This window comes from Acomys minous (assembly GCF_964271855.1).
Source record: "Acomys minous genome assembly, chromosome: 2".
In the NCBI taxonomy this organism is placed as follows: domain Eukaryota; kingdom Metazoa; phylum Chordata; class Mammalia; order Rodentia; family Muridae; genus Acomys; species Acomys minous.
The window spans coordinates 25,186,695-25,195,760 of NC_140484.1; positions in this window are offsets into that span (position 1 = coordinate 25,186,695).

A 9,066-nucleotide genomic window follows, 5' to 3' on the forward strand; every position below is an offset into this window, starting at 1 on the left:
ACCAATAGCTTCTCAGCTCGGGGTTCGACTTCATAAGCCTCTTTTCCCATATGTATTGTACCTCTTAATACATTAGGGTGGTAACTAATTTGTCTATTTCTCAATAGCCTCATTTGAGCTGAAAGACACATACACCTTTTGAATCTCAGTGACAGTCCCGGCTTTCATTCACTGATCCATATTCAACAAAGGATTCTGGCCTATTTTTGTCATTTCTCAGCATGTTGTAACCCTCAGGTGATCAACAGCGTTGTTCAGCTGTATTTATCTCTATAAAGTTATTCATAACAAAATCACAATTAGCTCTGATCACCTCCAGAGACTAAATTGTAATCATCAGAGAATGGAATTAGATTTCCATATTATAAAGGAATTTGGGGACTAAAGCATCCTGCTGTTTTAGTAAACTATTCATTTGCTTGTGGTTTTGCACAAAATTATAATTCAGGAACTATTTTTTTTTTTTTACCTAAACTCGGTAGGGCAGTACACCAGCCCTTTCCCCAGCCTGGTATTTCCCTGGGCAACACTCCTCATGGGAAAAGAAATTTCTTGCCTTCGGACAGAGTGACAGGCTCTCTGCCAGGAAAAGTCCTCTATCACAGGAAAAGAAATTTCTTTCCTTCGGATAGAGTGACAGGCCCTCTGCCAGAAGAAGTCCTCTATCTTGTTTCATCCTGACAGCAGCTCTTAAGAGTGGGCACTAGAAATCACATTTTAGTCCTTTGAAAACTCAGGCTTAAAGGTTAAGCTAAATTACCTGGTGTCATCATTATTCAAACCTGATCCAAACTCCCTTCAAGCTCGACTGTTTCCAACGCCACACCACCTCCTTCGGATCAGCAACAATATTTTTTTCTTTCAAATCAGAGTTCTATACCATGAGCAAAATGATTCTATCTCTGTGGTGAACAAAGTTTACTAAATACATATAGCATTTGGCTGTTTCCTTTATAAAAATTGACTCTGCATAACAGCATGGTGTATAATAACATGAATCTGGGTCAGGCCACTATTTTCCAAACCAAGACCTTCAGAGCATTGAGCGAGTGTAATATTCACCCCTAATATTCACCTGTGCAAAGCTCTGCCTCTTTCATCTCATCTCTAAAGCCTTTCCTCAAACCTCAGCTACTCATTCAGTCTTGTGACTCTACATGGCCTCTACATGTGCTGACTTTGACCATTCCAACATGTTATGATTTGGGGTTTTAAAATGTCCTCGGAGTGCACGTGTTGAAGGCTTGATGCCCAGTGCAATGTTGTTCAGAGCTGGGGCCTTTGGGGAGTAGCTGTAATCGCTCTGATTCCACTGAATATTAGTCCATTCAGAGTCACAGCTTAATGGATTTCAAAGGAGGAGAAAGAACTCCCTGTGCTTCCCAGAGGTAGCAGCATCCCTCAGACAGGTGCTGCTCTACAGTGTTCAGCCTTGCAAAGGCCCAAAGCAATAGTGTCAAGAGACTCTGCAAGGAAACTTTTAAAGTTACAGGCCAAAATGATCCTTTGTCCTTATGAGTTGATTGCCTTTGGTATCTTACCATATCAGTAGAGGGTGAATTGTCACACAGCCCTTCTCAGGACCGCCGTGTGCATGACTGAGATCTTTCTCACACAGTCCAATTCTTCCCTCTTCAAACGCATCACTTCCTTTGACTTCTAAACATGTTTAAATCTCCTCTTTTAAAAACAAGTGAATAATAGGAGAAAAGGGAATTCTCTGCAGTGACATCATCCTGTGTCAATGAACCTCTTTATGGAGATGGCTTCAAATGTGGCAAACCAGCCACTGGGCAAAATGTCCTCATTTCTGCCACAGACAGAATTTCTCCTAAAAATGGGCAAGCATGGATGCAGGATAAGCAAGTCCTCAATAATTCCTCCCTTACAAATATATCTGTCAGATATACTGGGCCAGAAGGTTAAAGATGATGCTCCAATGTTATAGAGAGTTTCGGGTGACTGCTCAGGCAGCAAACTATCTCTGTCATTTTTTTTCCACTTTGGAAGCTGCTAACCAACCTGCACTTCCTGTCTACTCAGATAATTAATTTTATTCCTTCTCAAGTCTCTGATGGGGTTGAAGACTAGATAGTTTAGTCTTACAATTAAGCTTAGTTGCTTAAGGGTTAAGATGGTTTTAGGTCTAGATAGATGTTTTAAATTGATAGCAATCAGATATGATAGATATTGATTTACATTCAGAATTTTAGACTCACCAAGATAGGAAAGATGCAGGAGGAGGAAGTCCCCCTCAGGAACAGTCATAGGGGAGAGGAATAAGGGGAAAATGGGAGGGAGGGAAGAATGGGAGGATACAAGGGATGGGATAACCATTGAGATGTAACAAGAATAAATTAATTTTAAAAAGCCTAAAGCAAATAAATAGGCAACAAAAGAAAAAAAAACTGCCAAATACAAATAGCCAAAACACTATGACTGTAACATTTATATAATTCCTGATTGTTTCATGGTTCTTCTTGCTGCGGGTAGTTCACTGTGTATATGTGTAATAATATAAATGTATAGGTAAAAAAAGAAATCACCCTGCAGCCAGAGTTGAGCTTTTGTCCTCCTCAGCATCATCCAGCATCTCTTCTCCCATCCTTTTCCCTGACTCCTCAGGAGTTCTGTATTCACTGCATGGAACGGAGTCTGGAGCCAAAGCCTAGTTATTTTTTCTTATCATCCAAGGCTCCACAGTGATTTTCTTCTGTGTCTCTGGGCATGCTTTTACCATACTAACTCATCCTCCTTACTCCATACCCCAGCCCCACTATAGGGGTTTCTCACCTCTCTGTTCTACCCCTCAGACAACTGTAATTCTATTGTTTTTCCTTGTCTCATGGTTTTAATTGCCATCTACATCACTGGTTCTCAACCTTCCTAATACTGTAGCTCATTAATCCTCTAGGATTAATAACGTAATTTAGTTGTTACTTCATGACTGAAGTTTTACTACTTCTGTCAATGGGAATATAAGTATCTGATATGCAAGATGTCTATTAGGCAACTGCTAGAGGGGTCGTGACCCACAGGTGAAAACCACTGGTCTATATGGGGATGACTCAGGAACTTGAGCCTCTCTCAACTCCAGTTATTTAAAGTGAGTTACAGGGCTATACATGAACCTCCAAGAAAATATCTCTCTCTCTCTCTCTCTCTCTCTCTCTCTCTCTCTCTCTCTCTCTCTCTCTGTGTGTGTGTGTGTGTGTGTGTGTGTGTGTGTGTGTGTGTGTGTGTCTGTCTGTCTGTCTGTCTGTCTGTCTGTCTGTCTGTCTGTGATGAAGTAGATAAAATTCAAAGTGCCTTAACTGGATTTCCTTTCTGAAAGTCATTGATCTGCCACAAACAAACTCAATGGTACGCATTTTCCATCTGTGAGTCTCAATCAGTCCCATCTCTTCTGTGTTTAACACCCAAATATTAATGAAATGAATGCTCTTAATTTATTATCATCTCTCAACTTCAGCAGGAACAGACTGCTTTGGATCCTCCTACATTATCTTAACATCCATTCACAAACTCTAGTCCTACTGAACTCTGCATACCGTTTCATGTCCTTCTCTTACTCCTACTTGCTATTATCCTGCTTTGAAATCACAGATACACCATGCTCTCTCTGATTTTGGACCTTAACATGCTGGTCATCCTACCAGAGTCACTCAGTTACACTGGACAGAATTTACTTGCCAACCTTTCTTCGAAATACCTGTTTACCATCAGAATGGCTAAAATAAAAAATTCAAGTAACACCACATGCTGGTGAGGAGGTGGAGAAAGAGGAACACTCCTTGATTGCTGGTGGAAATGCAAACTAATACAACTACTTTGGAAATCTATCTGGCATTTTCTCAGAAAAATGGGAATAGGGCTTCCTCAAGACCCAGCTATTCCACTCCTTGGAATATACCCAGAAAATGCTCCACCACACAACAGGGACATATGCTCAACCATGTTCATAGCGGCCTTATTCATAATAGCCAGAACATGGAAACAGCCTAAGTGTCCCTCAGTAGAAGAATGGATAAAGAAACTGTAGTACATTTACACTATGGAATACTACTCAGCTATTAAAAACAGGTGGATTGACCTAGAAATGTTCATAATGAGTGAGTTCACCCAGAAGCAGAAAGAGGCAAATGGTATACACTCACTTTTATCTAGACACTAGCCCAAGGGGCATGTCCCATGAAAGTCTTCACTTACCAGGAAAGTGGGGGCAGAGAGGTGGACATCCTATTAGGACTTTAGGTGAGAGAAGCATAGGAGAATGGGGAAATAGAAGGATCCAGAGGGTCCTAGAAACCTACAAGAAGAACATTATGATGGGCAGATCTGGGCCCAGGAGTCCGGCTCAAACTGTGGCACCAGCCAAGGACAATACGGGCAGTAAACTTTGAACCCCTACCCAGATCTAGCCAATGAACAGGACATTCTCCACTGTTGAGTGGAAAGTGGGGACTGACTTTCACACGAACTCTGGTGCCCCATTTTTGACCACTTTCCCTTGTTGGGGAGGCCTGGTGGCACTCAGGGGAAGGATAGCAGGCTACCAAGAAGAGACTTGATACCCTATGAACATATATAGGGGGAGGAGGTCCCCCTCAGTCACAGACATAGGGGAGAGGAGTAGGGGGAAAGTGGGAGAGAGGGAGGAATGGGAAGATACAAGGGATGGGCTAACAATTTAGATGTAATATGAGTAAATTAATAAAATATTTTTAAATGCCTGTTTAGACATTTTTTCTATGACAGGGTATATCTAAGCTCCAAACACCAAAAAAGAAGTTATTTACTATAATCACCACATCCATTTGATTTCTTTTTTAATTTTTTTATTAATTTATTCTTGTTACATCTCAATGGTTATCCCATCCCTTGTTTCCTCCCATTCTTCCCTCCCTCCCATTTTCCCCTTATTCCCCTCCCCTATGACTGTTCCTGAGGGGGATTTCCTCCCCCTGTATATGCTCATAGGATATCAAGTCTCTTCTTGGTAACCTGCTATCCTTCCTCTGCCACCATTTGATTTTAGTAAATTCTACCATGCTCTTGATGACTTAGTTAGTGTTCAGTTACAGTCATCTATTCTTAACTCTGTTGGTTCAGGGCCAATCTCAGTCTTAATTATATAAACGTCTATTATCTGGAGAAAAAAAATAATTCTTGACCTGATTTTGTAAGGACAGATACATGTACATAGAGATAGATTATGTAGTTTACAATATGACATAGTAGAAAATGCCCTCCGAATGAAAGGCTAGGAGCTGGAAAGATGGCACAACCATTTAGAGGATTTGTTCTTGCAGAGGACCCACATTAGATTCCTAGCAAACATGTCAGTTCACAACCATCCAGCGTATAGAATGCTAACTTCTTACCTCTGTGGGTACCAGGTATACACTCAGTAGTCAGACATACATGTAAGCCAAACATTCATACACATATAATAAAATAATGAAATCTTTTTATTTTAATTTAATGAAAGGCTAAAGAAATCTCCTTTAAAATAAATCTACATAAACTGACTTAGGAAAACCATGGCAAGCTATTAGGTGAAAACTTAGGTTTCAAACTCACTATGAAGAATAATACCACATTTTTATGAAACTCATATCTGGGTGTGCTTCTACATATAAACAATAATGTTCCAAAGCATAGTCCCCAGAGTATCATTAACCAACATTGTTTCTGGGATTTTCAGCTGATCTGTACTCAATATTCTACATCATGAGCATGTGTGGGTCACTTAGCATTAATTACTTCTCTTGTTGCTGTGACAAATTTTTCAACAAAAATCTCATAAACAGCCACTCTCAACCTGTGGGTCATGACCTTTTTGGCAAATCTCTAGCTCCAAAAATATTTATATTAAGATTCATGGTAGTAGAAAAATTATATTTATAAAGTAACAATAAAAATAATTTTATGCTTGAGGGTCATGAAAAGAAGAAGAACTGAATAAGGCTGCTATGCACATGGTTGAGCAAATTTTCTTGTTGTGTGCTGGAGCATCTTCTGGGTGTATTCCAAACCCAGAAGCAGAAAGACTCAAATGGTATATACTCACTTATATCTGCATATTAGCCCAAGGGGCATGTCCCACGAAAGCCTTCACTTACCAGGAAACTGAGACAGAGGGGAAGACATTCTAGTGGGACTCTAGATGAGAGAATCATGGGAGAATGGCAAAGTAGAAGGATCCAGAGGGTCCTAGAAGCCTACAAGTAGAACATTATGATAGGCTGATTTGGGCACAGGGGTCCCGCTCAAACTAAGGCACCAGCCAAGGACAATACAGGCGGTAAACCTTAAACCCCTACCCAGATCTAGCCAATGGACAGAACACTCTCCACAGTAGAGTGGAGAGTGGGATATTACTTTCTCACATACTCTGGTGCCTCACCTTTGACCATGTCCCCTGGAGGGGGAGACCTGGTGGCACTCAGAGGAAGGACAGCAGGTTACCAAGAAGAGACTTGATACCCTTTGAACATATACAGGGGGAGGTAATCCCCCTCAGGAACAGTCATAGGGGAGGGGAATAGGGGGAAAATGGGAGGGAGGGAAGAATGGGAGGATACAAGGGATGGGATAACCATTGAGATGTAACAAGAATAAATTAATAAAGGAGAAAAAAATGAAAAAAAAAAAAGAAGAAGAAGAACTGTATTAAAGGATTGAAGTGTAAAGAAGGTTGAGAACCACTGCTGTGAAGGAAGGAAATACTCATCTTGGCTCCTGATTTGAGGAACTATTGTCTTCCATAGAAAGGCAGGATGATAGCAAGAATAGGAGGCAGGTGGCGACAGTGTCCGTAGTAAGGAGGCAGACAGAATACTGGTGCTCGAGTGGCTGCCTCCTTTTTTCATTTGTATTCCCTCCAGAACCCCATACCATACATAGCACGAGGCAACTAATGTTCAAAGTCAGTCTTCCCTCCTTGGTTAAATCTTTCTGGGAACATCCTCACAGATGTGGCAGAAGTTATGTCTCCTGGGTGACTTCAAATTGACTCAAGTTGAGAATAAAGCTTAACCAACACAGTCAGATTTCCATTACTATAAAAAAAAAACACAATCATTTTGGCTAATAGTTTCAGAGATTTAAGTACATGATCAGCTGACTTCGTTTGTTGGGCTTGTGGTAGTACATTCTGGTAAAACTACAGGGCAAATCAAAATCACCACAAATGTAAGAAGTGATAATGGAGAAAAGTAAGATGCTGGGGTCCTGCTAGCCCCTTCGAGATCAAATGTAATTGATTTGAAGGCGTCCACCTCCCAGTAGCATAAGGCGGGACCAACACTTGAGTTGTGGAACAGATCATTAGATGTTCTGGATCTAAGCTATAGAAGTGTGACGGTGTTATAGTGAGGGGACATTACCTTTTTAATTGAACCTTTTGAAAGAATTTTGGCACATCTCTTTTCCCTGTGGGGGTGACAGAGAAGGTTTTCATTTGTTCTTGACCAAATAAGTAGAATTACAAGAGGCAACTCGCACTGAGTTGTGGCTGTCAGGCAGGCAGATGGCACACTATCACTGTTCCCACAAGACAAGGGTAGTGGCTGAGGCTCTTGCCATCTGTTGCTGGGGGGGTGCTTAGCAGGTCTTTGTGAAGACAGGTCTTAGTTTTATAAATTCAACACACTAGGAGTGCTTCTGCTTAAAGGACACCATTTGACAGGAAAGATTAGCTACTTCTAGATATTTTGGTGAAAGCTTTCTCAAATCAGGACTCTACTTATCATACTTAGAAGCATGCAAACAGAAAGGGCCAGAAATAAACTCAATTCTTTCTGAATTTGAAAGTGTATATAACCTAGCATTCACTTGCAAATACCATGAATGAATTCTAGGTTCAAACAATAAGTCGTCTCTTAGAGGTCATGAGAAGAACAGCCATGGGAGAAGCGCTGACATGTCAACTCCTTGGTTTGTTGACATGAAACAATGAAAGGCAGGGCCTTGAACGCAGACGTTCCTGCACCTAAATTCGAACTCGTCACTGGGATGGTTGTGTGAACTTGAGGAAGTGTCCGGTATTGTGTCTGGGCTTCAGTTTCCTACAAAGTGGCTCTTATAAGATGCAAGGAAGCAGAACTTTGAATTCCTGGCTCTCAGCCTGGTCCAGTGCAAATCCTTGGTTTGTAGCACTGCACATGGAGTGTTTCCCTGATGAGCATTAAGTGCTCTTGTTGCAACTACTCAAGTACCTACTGCAGACTGCATGCTAGAGAGGTAATATGAAGGAAAAAAGTTCAAGTCCTCTGCAGCTTACATGTCCATAGAAGGCTGAATATTGTCTCCCTGAAGATGCTCACATCATTTCCCCAATTAATGACAACTACTCTAAGTGGGAAAAGGTTCTTTTTAGGTGTGACTGAAGTGTGGATGGATCCTCAGATCAGGGGAGTGCCCTGAGTTATCTGAGAGAGCCTGTGTAGTGATGAGGATCCTTAGAAGAAAAGAAGGAAAACGTAAAAATAGAAGTGAAAAACTTGCAATGGTAGAAGGAAAGGATGGGGAGGCAAAGGAGACAACAGTGGCCTGCAGATGCTAGAAAAGGAGAAGGAGTGATTGGTTCCTTTGCCCTGGAGGATCAGGCTGTGCCATACCTTGGCTTCTGCCCAATAAAATGGATTTCCGACTTCCGAACCATAAGAGGATAGATATGTTATCTTCAGCCACTAAGCTTATAATCATCTGTTACAACAGCCTTAGGAAACTAATAAACTGGGAAGAATTAAACTACTAATTACACAATAATTTAATACAATTGTGATAAGTGCTTAGGTGATTAAGTAAATAAAAATGAGTTAGCGAAAGAAAGTCTGGGAAGCAGGGCACCTCCTTGGGAGGGACCGGTTTCCATTTTAGATTTTCAAACTAAAAATATGTTTACAAGGCCAGGGTGGGGGTAGAAGGAAGAGAAAAGCATTCTAGGCACAGAAAAATCTTTGTCAAAAAGGAGCTCACTCAGAGTATGGATCACAGGGAGAAAGGAATGTGAGGAGAATGAAAGAAGAGAAGACAGAGTCAGCAGGAGAGGACAGTGAG